At 47.7% G+C, this 14,759-nt stretch overlaps 1 protein-coding gene across 1 annotated transcript in view; it reads right to left on the reverse strand.

Annotated features, from left to right (window-relative positions):
* Positions 1 to 14,759, reverse strand: part of DCTN2 (dynactin subunit 2) — a 337,558-nt gene that overhangs the window by 283,481 nt on the left and 39,318 nt on the right. The gene's annotated exons all lie outside the window — the stretch shown is intronic.

Genomic DNA, 14,759 nt, shown 5'->3' on the forward strand with positions numbered 1-14,759 from the left:
ACTATTACGTTGGTTGAATTTGGGACCGCGTTTCCTATCTTACTTGACCCTTCTATATACAGAACTCAGTGCCTCGGTGCAGATAGCGGGTGCAGCCTCCTCTGTGTTTTCTATAGGTCAGGGAACCAGACAGGGTTGCCGCCTGTCTCCGTATCTATTTGCACTCGCAATGGAGTCGCTGGCCGCGTGGGTGCGTATGGACGCGCTGTTTCAGGGCTTTGAATGGGCTCAGGGGTTGTCGGATAGGATCGCCCTGTACGCGGACGACATCCTCTTCTTCCTCACAGAGGTGGATAGAACGGGACCACAGCTCCTGCGTATTATGCAGATTATTTGGAGAAACCTCTGGACTATATATGAATCCCCGCAAATCTACGCCATGGTTGCTTGGAGGTCGGTGTGGGTGGCTGGGCCTCATCGATCCAGCTGGTGACAGGAGCACTGAAATACTTGGGTGTTTTTATAATGCATATGCCCGCAGTCGCCTGGGAGCGTAATCTAGTTCCAGTTTGGGAGCGAGTACGTGACGATATTAAGACTTGGTCCTGTATGCCATTGACCATCTATGGTAGATCAGCCATATTCTAGATGGTAGCCCTCCCTCGTCTCCTCTATCAGTTGCAGAATCACCCGTATCTGATCCCCCCCCGTTTGGTTCCGGCAAGTCAACGCGGCCCTCTGGCAGTTCTTGTGGGAAGGGGCAAGGTGCGTGTGGCCCTGCAGACGTGCTTTTTATCTACCTACAGTGGAGGCCTAGCGTCGTCCAATATCCTGTCATTATCAAGCATCTCACTTACTCGTATTGAAAGAATGGTGGTATGGCAATCGGGGGGACCCGGCCTACGCGGTGGAGCGCGGCTTATGACTCGCTGCATGCAGTATTATAATCGGCACCGCTGCGGAGACCATTGCCCCCGGTAACAAAGGTTGTGTTCCAGGTTTGGAGGCAGGCACTACGTAGAATGGGGTGGTGTAATAAGCTGACGCATTTGGGAAAATGGGCGCTTGCCGCAATTAGCTGCTTTGCAAGGTTTCAGAGGGTGGGATCTTATAGGGATCTCGGTCTTGGGGGATGGGGGATGGGGGACTCTGGGAGCGGGGTGGGACCTTGGTGGGTAGTTCGACTATCAATATTCGTGTAGATCTAGTTAGGGTGGGTGAGTAGTGCAATCGGGGGGAGGGGGTGTTGGATTTATATTGTATTTCCTTAAAGGTTTTATTGGATTCAGTCGCGGAAATTGTCAAAGTTAATTCTATATGGTATGATTGTGCAGATATCGCTGGGTTGCAGGGCTCTGCTGTACATGTGCCGCTTGACCAATAACATTTGTTCAAAACAAAAAAAATCTAGTATTTTCAGTGATCGGAACACCGAAGGCCCTGGTTTTATAGTAAAAACAGAGCTTTGGACTATACCATTTCCCGCTGAAATGCAATATTTCTCTCCATGTGTTCCCATACCTGGCGTGTAACGCAGTTTGGTGCCTACTTTCCATCCATGTTAAAATAAACAGTAGATGTTAGAGCACCCAGGCTAATGTGCTGCATAGCTAAATACATATAAGGTCCCAAGGGCGAGACTGATTGCATTGCAAATGCTTGTTACTGTATTGTTATGTACCAGGTACATGATCCATCCTCATGCAGTCTTCCTATCACATGCGTATATGTGTAGTCGGTACCGCTGTCCCTACAAACCATAATGTACCAAGTAAAGCACCTATTTAAGAATCACCCGATAAAATAGTGTTAGCAGTAAAAAATAAAGAATCTATTCGACTCCTTGAAGCTATAGTCTTTGATATATGAAATACATTAAATATACATATATTTTACCTATGAGTTTTTACTGCAGGACACAATCTTAGTACTCCCTGACCTTTCTATGTCACTTTACAGAGAAATAACTATGCCTCATGCTGAGCCAAATTTTAAATTATGCCTAGATATTATCTGCTTCTCCCATACTACAGTTTCCCCCTTTAAACTAGTGTACTGTGAAGTAGGAGGAGGACTGGGTTTATCAGATATGAATCCTGTTAGGTTTGTCTCTGGAAATACCTTGCAAGTTGGAAAATACATTATCAAGGGTTTGCCACTTGAGTACAGCTAGGAATGTTGCATATATAATATGCAATAGGGAACTCCCCCAAATTAGCCATTGGTAACACCAGTGCTTCTTAGGCAATCATTTAATCATATCAGGGTTAATTCTCAAATGTTCTCATTCAAAAATGCTGTCATTTTGAAATGTAATGTATTTATCATAAGTGTATTTAACATGTTAAAATGTAATTTACCTGTTCAGGTGTAAATTAATTACAAAGGCAACCCTTCAAAACGCAGTCACCTGACTGGTGCTCTTCAAGCACATACACATTTTTAAAAAACAATTAGAAATATGGTTTCTAAAGCAATTTAGAAGAATTAAAAATTAACAATTCAGCCAAATTATTATCACTCTGTAGTTGAACAGTGATACCATCAATAATAACTTTTTGGATAAGGACCAGGATAAGGACCAGTGGAACAGAGAACCCCTTTCCTCACCATGCAAGTCTGTTTATATTATGTAGATCAATCAATATCCGAAGGCAGACAGTCCATTTCCCACATAACCCATATTAAACGTATTTCCTCATCATATGTGGAGGACTGCAAAACGAATCCATGCACTTGTTCCACTCCTTAGTCATTCATCTACTCTACATGTTTGGGCCTCCACTAGTACAAAAGGGGGAGGTCTTCATCAGGACAAAAAGAACTTCTTAGGGATACATTTTTGTGATTCCACATGGAACCAGTACTTTCCTGGCTGTTATTTTAAATTGGGTATATTGTTCATCACATATGTCCTGTGCTGGATTAGGGGAACCCTACTGTTTATTTTGCTTTGTATGTGCACTTATTTTTAGAGAAGAAATTCAGTTAATGGATTTTTACTGGTACCAAATTCAAGGTTCAAGCTTGTTTCTTCCTGCAGTTGTTAACATGCCATGAAGCTAGAGATGCAGGTTGTTAAAGTTCTGTGAGAAAGTGCCTCTTTGACATGGTTACCACCCACTTTTTTGCATGGTTTTGATGTGGTGTTCATTGTAGTGCACAGGCTCCCTGCCAACCAGGTCCCCTGTGCAACTGCTTCTTCCCTAAACCCTATCCACAATTGGTACTTCTGCCCCCCTGGGAGTCCCTATGAAATGGTACCCTGGGTGCCTAGGGCCTGGGAGCTGAAGAGAGTCCCCTGGGACCCCGACCCCCTCACTGTGGCCAAGCCACTGCCATGCAGCGTGCATGCCCCTGTGTGGTAGAAAACAACAAAGTAGGCATAGCACCCTGCCTGGGTGCCATGCCAGCCAGCACTGGCTGAAGGCATAGTTAAGTCACACTTCTAGCAGGCCTCACAGCCCTATGGCAGGGTGCACTATACCACAGGTGAGGACATATCTGTGTGAGCAGATATGCCCCTACAATATTAGCTTCTATTCCTTAATATTGTAAGAGCCAGTGAAGCCCTACAGAGTACTTGGGCTGTAAAAACTCGACAACTCAAGTTCCACAGTACCAAGAGGGCTTCACTGAACACAGGAGTGCTTGGTGCCAAACTACTCCTTTCAATAAATCCACACTGATGCCAGTGTGAGATGTATTGTACCATGTACTCAGAGGGCACATCAGAGGTGCCCCCCGAAAACCTACTAACACTGGTGTGGAATCTAACCGGCAGTAGGCAGCCAGCCACCACCAGACATGTTTCTGGACCTTTGGGTAGAGAGCCCCTGCTCTCTGGGACCAGAAACAATGCACATCCTGGGCAGAGGAGTCACACCTCCTTCCCCAGGATTGGTCAGTGCTCGAAGCGGAAGCTTAAAATACTTGCCGCCTTTGTAACGTGACCCTCAGCCTCTGCAGCTAGCAGCAGATGTCAGCCCACGGTTTACACGCCCACTTTGGGTAGCAAAACTCAGGAGAAAATATGGTGTGCCCACCTCTGCCAACTCCACTCCTAAGGTGGGGGAGGGGAGATGAAGCACATCTTGCAGTCCCCGTCAATTTGAAGTTGGGGGACCCCTCCAATCAGGGCCCGTCTACGTCCCCTCCCAAAGGAAGGTGGCATAATGGAGGGGGTAGTCACCCCAGGTAAGGGGCCCATTGGCCCTACTGCTAATCCCATAAACACCCCTACATTTAGTATTTAGGTGACTTCCCCAGACCAGAACCTAGATCTATGACGACCTATGAAAAAAGAAGACATCCCTGCAGAGAAGTCTGAAGAAGACGACTGCCTTGGCCTCAGCCCTACCGGCCAGTCTCCAGCTTCTGTGAACTTGCAACCTGTCTTGCAGCCAGCGACCTCTGAAAACCCCGGGAGGACTGCAGCCTTTGAAAAAAACTCCAATCTCCCCTGGACAGTGGACCTGTCCAGAAGAAAACAACTCTAATGGCTCCGGATGCAGGTGGAACTGCAATCCCTGCCCACTTTGCACCCAACGCCCACAGCCTGAGTCCGATTGGCCCACCTGCCCAGTGAAGCTGCATGATTGTTTTCCTCATTGGAGTACATTGAACTGCTTCAAAAATATTGTCGACTTTTTAAAGTGAAAAGTATTTTTATTTTAAAACGTACTTACCTTATTAGATCTTGGACTTAGAATAAAATATAAACAAAGTATATTTTTCTAAAATTGGTGATTATCTTCTTATCGAGTTGTGTGTCTGTTATTGGTCAATGTTGTACAACAACATTTTACATTCCTCTGTGTTAGGCCTAAGGCTGCTTGCCCGCACCACCAATAATAACAGAGCACTTTGGGTATTACATTGAGCCCTGTATACTTTTGGGGAACACCTGAACTTCATGTAGGTTATAACCACCTAGTGGGCATACCATATACAGAGCCAGCCAGCTTTCTACAAGTTCCTTACTGGAACTATACCAAATTGTGTGCATAATGCATTACATACATTATAAAGCACTCGGCTACCCCAGGGGCTTTCCCCTATTGATTGATTGCCCCAACTAGACTTGTGGCGGAATTTGCTAGCTTCAGTCCAATGACAAAGGTTTCGGGGGAACCAAGAGGTATTGGAAACAAAAATTATTTATTCCTGGAAACATGCAAATTCAAGGTCAGAGAGACTCTTAAAACAGTTTTAACGGGACCACCGCACCTTGCTCGACTCTCCTTATTCAGATATATAACCTCAACCCACATGCCTGTCCTTCAGGTAACAAATTTAAAGAATGCTGTTCCTGGGGGCGTGGCTGACGGCCGATTAAGATGGCCGCTTAGTTTTTGAGCTCCGGGGTTATCTTTGCCCTTTACAGCTATCCGCATACATATCCGGCAACTGCAGGGCTCCAACGGCTGGAGCCGACATCTGAGCGGCGGTGCCCGGAAGCACTCCGGTGAAAATCAGTTCTTGCCAGCGTCTGAAATAGCCATTTGAAGAGGAGCGGCCTGAGTACGGCGGCCAGACCAGGGACTGTAGTGCTGCGAGCGCCCGGCGCGGAGATCACTGACTCGCAGCGGTGCGCGGCTGCGATCCGAGCACAAACCCCTCGCTATGAACTCTGGACACATCTCCTGTTCCCCCTAAAGACCTCCCGCCTCTAGGTCCTCTCCACGGGCCCTACAATCCACAACGCCCCTGCTACCTGTGGCCACCCGACTTCGCTAGCGGCCGGAAAGGAGCCATTTTGGGAGCCGGGCCGGACCGCGGTTGCAGCACGCTTCTTGGAATAACGCACCCGAAAGCCGCAGAATTGATCAGCGCTGCCCCCCAGCGGCTCCGCTTTACCTTGTGCCCCCACAGCTTCGGCCAGACGACTTGGAGAGGTGCGGTGCCATATTCTACTCTCCATTTCGACTGGGGATTGGGTCCGGTGGACTTGCGCGCGCGCCCCCCCATCTTTGGTGCCAGATCCTAGGTGGGTGCTGACTCGCAGTACATGGTCCCTTACATGAACTGACCCGGCTCTGGGACCCATCTAGGAGGGTCTTGGTGGCGCTGGCAGGGGACGGAGCCTTGCTGTCACACTGCCATCCTCAGCATACTATTCCTTGACAACGCCATACCTTTACCAGCATTTGTTTCCTGAAGGGGGGGCGCAAAGCCACATCGCCATACTTTTGCAGGACGATACGTCCTCCTTCAATTCCCTCCGGCCCACTGGTCACCCTGGAAGCAGCCCGCCTACACCTCCTACTGCGGAAGGTCTTGGACCCCAGGAACTACCCCCGATCGATTGAGCCATGGCGGGAAGGGGTCCCAGAAACCAGACTGCGCAACAAAAATTGGACAAATATGCATATGGTAAGAACTCCCCCACCACGCCAGAAGGACGCTCCACACAACATAAGACGCCGGATACAGAGGGAACCTCAAAAATCACGCTCGAGGACGTCATGCGAGCTCTTGCAAACGTCCACATTACTGTTGGCACAATATCCACCGATGTATCCCGGTTACGTGCGGACCTCCATAAAAAGGTGGATAGGGTGAAAGAGGTAGAGGTGGTGGCTAAATCGTTGATAGTGGATACTTCAGAGCTCCAGGTTGCGGTTGCTCACCTTGAAAAAGAGAACAAACTGCTCGCTGACAAGCTCGATGATCAAGAAGGACGCGCAAGATGGAACAACGTCGAATTATAGGTATTCCAGAATCAGAAGGCGCCCAGGCGATGGACTTATACGTGGAGGAGCTGATTAAATCTAAACTACAACCTAAGGGACTCTCATTTCTTCTCAGTGGAGCGTGCCAAACGGGTACCGGGAGGAAGACCAAAGCCGGGGGCAACCCCTCGGCCGGTACTGGCTAGACTCTTCAATTTTAGAGACAGAGACGCAATTTTACAAGCGGCACGCATTTCACCTCCAATACGCATTTTGAACTCTACTGTTAACTTCTTCCCCGATTACACTGCAGCTGTTTCAAGGCGTAGGCGAAGCTTCTTTGACGTCAAAAAACTTCTACGTGAAAAGGAACTACCATATTCAATGCTTTTCCCTGCAAAGCTTAGAGTGGTGGCTGGAGACCATACCTGGTTCTTTGATACGCCAGAGGTGGCTATGGACTGGATCGAGGGGTGGCGTCCGGTGGGCCGTGCTGAGCGAGGAAATGGCTCTTGTTGCCGCAGAGAAGAGGAAGAAGATTCGGAGAAACACGGTCCCAGTAGCCGTGGATCGAGCCAGGTGACTCCATTGGAGGAAGAATAGACCCTGCAGATGCACCTGCAGATGCACCGGCGTTCTAGCACATATTGGGTGGCAGTGTGACCTTTTCCGGACTGTGCCGTTCTAGGGTTATGGATTGAGGCAGGCCTTGGAGTCTTAGAAGGGCTGGAGCCTTACGGAACTCATTACCCCCGATACGCAAGTATTGCACTTTTGGGTGTGTCAAAGCACTCTGCTGAGTTGGGGTGGTGGGCAGTTCTAGGCTTGCTAGGGAGGGGGGGTGGGAGTTTGGGTAAGGGAACACATGTTTTGTTTTTGGTTAAATGCAATGTTTTTGGGGCAATACTCTCCTTTCCTGATGGATCTATGTGTAGCATATGTGGCTTTACATACTTGACACTTTGAAACGACTGATGGCGGAACATGTTTTACAGGAGTCTAAGTCTCCCCAATCAGCCTTAACGGTAATGTCATGGAATGTCCGAGGGCTAGGAGACAAAGTGAAGAGGGGTTTGGTGCTCCAGCATTTGAAGCGTTGTGGCCCCGCAGTGGCGCTCCTACAAGAAACGCACTTAATGGGTTCGGCTGTCAAGGCCATGGATAGATGGGGATACCAAATGGTGGCACACGCTGAGTTTTCCTCGGGTTCTAGAAGTACGGGGATACTTATCAGAAAGAATTTCCCGCTGATAATACAACAGAAGCGAACGGACGACCAGGGCCGCTTCGCAGCACTGACATGTCAATAGGAAGGGCGTTTATTTAATTTGGTCTCTGTCTATATCCCTCCGGCCCTACATGCACAGGCCCACTCTGCCCTCACAACATTCCTACTAGCACTACCAGCTGCAACACTACTCCTAGGGGGCGACTTTAATGATATAATGGATGATACGAGGGACAGATTTCCCACTAGATCAGGGAAACAGGGTGGACGACGTCTCCTTGGTTTCACGGAAGCTATGGGACTTACAGATTGTATCTCCAACTAACAACATGGCGAGCGGCAGTACACTTTTTACTCCGGGGTCCACAACTGTCACTCCCGCATTGACTATTTCCTAACCTCAGCAGACGCCTTGCCAGGAATAGATGAGGTACTTATTCACCTAAGGGGTATATCGGACCACTCCCCATTGCTGCTAAAGTACACGCATCATCAAGCTCCTAGAAAGCGTATGTTCCAGATTTATGCAGGATTTCTACAAGTGCGCCCCATTATGAAGCACCTCATAGCCACTACCAAACTAGTCTTTCAAGAGAATGCGGGCACAGTGGACCCCCCTAGCATGCTCTGGGAGGCCTATAAGGTAGTCCTGCGTGGGCAAGCAATAGCCTCAATTACAGGTCACAAGCGGGCGCAGAGGGCAGAGTTAGACAACCTTGAGGAGGGATTAGCCGCAGCAACGACAAGACAGGCAATGCACCAGTCCCTTGCAGCCACCCTTGAGGTCCAAATTAAGCCGGCGGCGTATGTGGCATATCACAGGGGGAATGTGAGTATACGAACTGGGAGATAAAGCGGGAAGGATGCTGGCTTGGCTAGATAGGAAGGAAAGGGCGAACAGGGTCATAGCGTAACTGCTTTCCCCCCACTGGTTCCGTGACCTCTGAGCCAGATGGTATAGTGGACATACTGGCTGATCATTATGAGCAATTATATGCCCCCCGGGCGTCCTTCACGTCTGAGGAGGCATATGCCTATATCAAAGATCTATCTATTCCCCGACTCTCCCCTGAGGCAGTGCTCCTGTTGGAGGCAGACATCACCACAGAGGAGTTGCAGGCTGCAACCTATTCACTCGCGTCTGGGAAGGTGCTGGGACCGAACGGATTCCCAGTGGAACTGTATAAAAAGACAGCACAGACCTCTGCTCCCTTCTTGCTCGAGATGTTTCTTGACAGTCTCGAAACAGGAGAACTGCCGAGAGACCAGCGACTCGCCACAATCGTCGCGATCCACAAACCTGGCCGACCAGTGATGGACTGTGCGTCCTATCGCCCATTCTCCCCGATAAACGCAGAACCAAAGATCCTGGTCAAACCTCTGGCACTACGGTCGACTCCTCACCTCTCCTCTTTAGTGCACCCGGACTAGTCTGGCTTTATGCCACACCGTAGCACGGCACTTAATTTGCGCAGGCTCTACGCGGTCCTGGCACGTCAGTCGTATATCCGGGAACCTGCGGTCATTCTCTCCTTGGACGCCACTATGGCGTTTGATACTGTGGAATGGCCTTACTTGTTTGCTGTGCTTCGTCACATGGGCTTCAGTCCGAAAATCTGTGCCTGGGTTCGCCTCCTTTACAATAAGCCCTTGGCGCATGTTGCGGCCAATGGACGTGTCTGCTGTGACTTTCCACTTGGCAGGGGTACGCGGCAGGGATGCCCGTTGTCACCGCTGCTCTTCGCGCTGATTCTGGAGCCACTTGCCATTTGGATCAGATGGGACCCTCCATCAAGGGCCTTTCCTGGACCAGCACGTGGGAAGACCGAATATCCCTGTATGCGGATGATATCTTGCTATACCTCACCTCCCCCAAGAAATCGATTCTAGAATTACTGAACGTGTGTGAGAAGTTTGTAAGAGTGTCTGGTTATAGAATCAATTGGTCCAAGTCCGTTCTCCAAGTCCTGACCGGCCCTCCTCCCATTCTACCCGCGAGTTGCCCCCTGCGCACTACCACGACGGCATTTAAATACCTGGGTATCTATATTACATCAGACCCAAACAAATTTTTGGCTTTAAATCTTAGTCCCCAGTTGGAGCGCTTTAAGCGGGATGTTAAGGTATGGCGGACTCTCCCTCTTACACTTCTGGGCAAGGTGGCGCTACACAAAATGATGGCGCTCCCGCGCTTTCTATATGTCCTCGAGAATACACCATTTCTGCTTCCTGACTCTTATTTTAGGACTATTGCCTCTACTGTTTCTAATCTATTGTGGGATGGAAGGCCGCCACGTATTGCACAAGCTAAATTAACAAAGAGCTGGTATGATGGGGTATAGCGCTTCCCAATGTGGAATTATATTACTGGGCGGCCCATCTTAAGCAGATAAATTATTGGTTGCATGCCCCACAGACCGAACCGGCATACCTAGCCGATAGACAGTGCTAGGAGAGCAGAGGGTTGTTGGGTAACCTCTACAGCCGCCGCGTGCCCTCAGACCTAATTGGGCCCACGCGACATTCGGTACAACTTTGGTATAAGGCGAATAGACATCTTGACTGCTCTGGGACGATCACACTAATGACACCGCTATGGGATTCCTACAGGTTGGGCTCCCTCCGCAGAAGCGCGGGGTTCCGCAACTGGGATAACATATGCATTTCAGTGGTAGGTGACCTTTGGAAGAGAGGTAAGATGGTAGACTTCTCCCACCTCCTAACACAGTACGAAATTACTCAGAACGAGAGATTCAGATACCTCCAAATCAGACATGCACTCCAGTTAGTCATACCGGCTGATACTGAGCTACAGGAATCCTCCCCTCTAGAAGATAGGCTTCTGACGGAACACATGCCAGATAGAGCCACTTCCTTGAACTACCGGAAATTGATCAATAACCTTCCTGATATGACCTCCACACTAAGACGGAACTGGGCCGGAGAGGTGGGTGACTTTGATGAGTCTGAGTGGCAAGAGGCCCTATTGTCCCCCCGAGAAACAGCCATCCCCTCGAGGTTACAACTGGCCCAACTCAAAATATTACATTGTACATACTACACTAGAACAACGTTATTCAAGATGGGATCAACCTCGCATAAATATTGCTTACGACACTGTGGGGATGAGGGGACATTCTATCATACCATATGGGACTGCAAACACACAGCAGCATACTGGACGGCAGTCATGCGTACAATTTCACAGACTATAGATGTCTCCCTTGTGCCCGAGCCCCGTCGTTGTTTGCTGAATGTGTGGGAACCAAACGACTTAAATCACCATCAGCAGGATTGAGTCATGTTGGGCTTGATGGTGGCAAAACGTAACATCGCCTTACTGTGGGGCTCAGAGACATTGCCTACCCTCCGTAAGTGGTGCAAGGACATGGACGAAATGATGGCGGCGGTGAAGTCGGTATTCCTGCACCGGGGGTGCCCCAAGAAATGGGAGAAAATTTGGGGGGCTTGGAATACTTTGTGGTAATATCTGTGAGCATCCAAATATTGCAGACAATGATAGTGCCTCAGACTGATAATGATCAGACGTGTAGAGATTATGACTACTGATGTGTCCGTTCATGTACTCTGTTTAGATAACTTGTATTACCGATAAGCCGGCTTTGCTCTCATGGTCCATACAATGCATATTATTTAATCTTTATGTATTACTGCCCCCCCTTTTTATGTTTTACTAATAAAAATATATATTAAAAAAAAAAAAGGCTGTGCCATATATAACTGAATGCAAACAGAGAGCGGTCCCCACGGTCACTGTTCTAGCACTTTTTCTACCTTTACTGTGTTCTCTCCATTATGTCGTCCATTTTCTGTGAAGTACACTAATACCTTGTGGTGAAGAACACACATATAAACCTTTTAAGAGATAAATAAAACAAGCTTGTGCATCAGGATTGTGTCCTGTAATGTTAGTCTACTCCTTGATGCAAAGTGGAGCAGAACAATGGAGAATTTCTCACAGATAGCAGCATGGTCTGGCTGCCAGATGTATGTTACAGAAAAATAAGTTGCTTACTAGGCACCAGGGACGTGGGCAAAGAAGTATACAAAAATGGGATATCAGGAGTTGCATGTACATCTAATGGCTCAGTTGTCAGGTCTCCAATGTTATACATCAGCCAGAAAATAATGGACTTAAATTAAAGGAGTTGGAAAGTGGTAAAGAATGCAGGAGGGGAGGAATTGGCTATAAAAGAGACACATTGTGTGGTATGGCACTGCAGATGGTGATTTTTTGGAGCAATGGAATGGACTAGGATGGCATCTTGCAAACATACAGTTCGATGAGGTGAAACAACTGCCAAGATTGTTTCACTTACAGACACAGGTTTGCTTTCCCTAAGTGACATCGGTCACCAGAGGAAGTACGAGAGAGGCCTACTGGAATCAGAGGCAGCCTTGCAGACAATAGCTGCAGATAAGAACAACAAAAAGGACAGTGAGAGAGAGAGAGAAGCAGAGAGTAATTGCCTTCTCCTCATAATGGGATGTGGAAGATGAAGTACTCAAAAGGATTCTTGAAAAACATTCTGGCAGTTTTGTATAGTGTGAACATGGCCAAAAGACATTAGAGCACTTTACAACAGAACCAGTCAATGCTGCACATTTTCTACTTTTTCGGCACATGGAGATTAAGTGTTTTCCCAGGAATCCCTGGCTGTTGAGCCACAATTGAGATTGCAATTTGGTTCTCTGTGTTCCGAAGTCAGCAGCTTTAGCCACTAAGCCACATCTAAAGACAACGCACATCAGATACAGACCGATCTCAAGGAAAACATAAGACTTATCTTGTGTAGGAAATGCTCTGCTAAATAAAGATAACCTTTTGAGTAAGAACAAAGGTTCCTGAATGTACCACAAATGTGATGCATAGATCAACTGACACATAGATTCTATGTCAGGACCGGAGGTAAGGATTATGCTAAGTCTTCCTTTGCTTTTATTCAGATTTCAAAATCACAGCACCCATCAAAACACTGCAAAAACTACTTTTCCCATCAACATAGGGAAAACCACAAAGTCAAAACAAACCAGAAGACATTCTACAGTCTCCACAGCCGATCCAATGTGGGCCTTCCTTGCTTTCCACTCCTCTTTCTTCGCTGCTGGGCAGCCAGTTATGTCGCTTTTCCTTTTTCTTCTCGGGTCATGTCGATTTTAGGCAGTTTGTTTGCGATATATTGCTAGTTTTTCTTGCACAGAGGGTGATTAATTTTCTTTTCTTTACGGATCCCCTTGAAGCCGTCACAGGACCGCTTTTGGTCTCCTTATGTATATACACTTTTTTGTTGACTTGGCGCGGTGAGGACCAATCACCATGTGAGAGCGTGATGGCCAGCTCTAGCAAAAGCTCTGCACGGCAAAGCGGACTTAATTCAGGCAGATGCAAGCTGTTGGAGCCCGAGTGCAGTCGAGCCATGTCCCTCTGCTCCCCGACAGACGCCTGTTGGCCCGGAATTCCCAATTTGTACACTCCGCTGGGGTCTGTATTGTTGTTCACTCCTCGACGCCCTACAGAGTCAGTATTGACGGGACACGGTTCCCGGGGAAGCGCTGCCATGTATATACCTCAGTGCGGTTTTTGGGGTGTCCCTTGGGCTTAGCCCATTAAACTGTGAGCCTTTGGCCCACCCACATAGTCTGGGCTCCCTCCCAGCCACAAATCTACTAACTTAGCACGTCCTGCTTACCCAGGCGCCCAAGCCTGATTTCTGTCTGTCACTAGAGAGTGACTAGTTAACCTGAGTAGTGTCTAACACCACAGGAATTGTTTGAAAGAACCCTCACACAACAACCTGGTTGGTGTCATGCTTCATCATTGGGTTCCAAGTTGGGTAGCCGAATGCTACCCAACTGTGCTACGACACCAGATTATAGTGGAGCAGGTTTTTGGGAGGATGATGTGAGTGTGGTGACATTAAAAATACCTCTGGGAAACTCACTATTCAATACTTTATTCCCAGTGGCCCAGGATATGTTTAAAACAAGGTGAGATGGATAATATAAACAATGAGATTCTATCAATGTATTGTGGTGATTATTTTTTATGGTTTTGTTTTTTGTGTCTAGTGAAATACTAGGCTCTCTCTTAGGTCTAGAAAGACGAGAGCACTGTGTGCTTTTTAAAATACCCCTCAACCACTAAAAAGTCCTTTAGTGTCATGCTTCATCATAGGGGTCTTCCCGTCCCTCTAGCAGGGCGGGGCGTGCTGCGACCAACGAACTACGTGGGAGCACTTATTTTGTGACAGAAGGCTATGTGTTGGTGTAGGGGGTGTCAGTGAAGTGTAGGGACCTAACAAGTGAGTGCAAAGATTAGTTTAAAAAGTTAAAAATTCCCTGGCTAGTAGAAAAAATATACTTTATTCGCTTCTCTAGCTGGGAACGTTAAGAAGGGGATTTTGAGGTAGAGCAATAGCTTGCTACCGAGTCGACATGTTTCATAAGCAGTTCCCTACTGCTTACTCATCAGGACCTTATAGTGGTCCCTACTACAGATTGCTCAGTTCTAAAGTAATAAGCCTACTGTCCTACAAACAAACAGCAAAAATAGGCTGACTGTTTGGGCTTCAGGGCATGAGCTGGCCCAGGTGAAGCAGGGTAATTTTCAAATAATACCAAAAATATTGACCTATTGCGGTCTCTGTAAAGGAAAACGGGAAAAAGAGAGAGAAGGAAAACACAACATAAATATGTCTGTTTCACATCATATTGTATATTGACACAAACTTTAAGATAGAGTCGATGATGATGAAGAGATTGTTATGCGCTTCATGATCAAACAAACAGGTCTAGTATACCTCCCATGAGTGGTTTAGTGAACCAAGCGTGTCTTGTAAAGCCCTCCTAATGTCAGGGCAAAGATTTGTCTCATCAAACATACAACAGCGACTCAA

Source organism: Lissotriton vulgaris, chromosome 1_1 (assembly GCF_964263255.1).
Source record: "Lissotriton vulgaris chromosome 1_1, aLisVul1.2, whole genome shotgun sequence".
NCBI lineage: Eukaryota > Metazoa > Chordata > Amphibia > Caudata > Salamandridae > Lissotriton > Lissotriton vulgaris.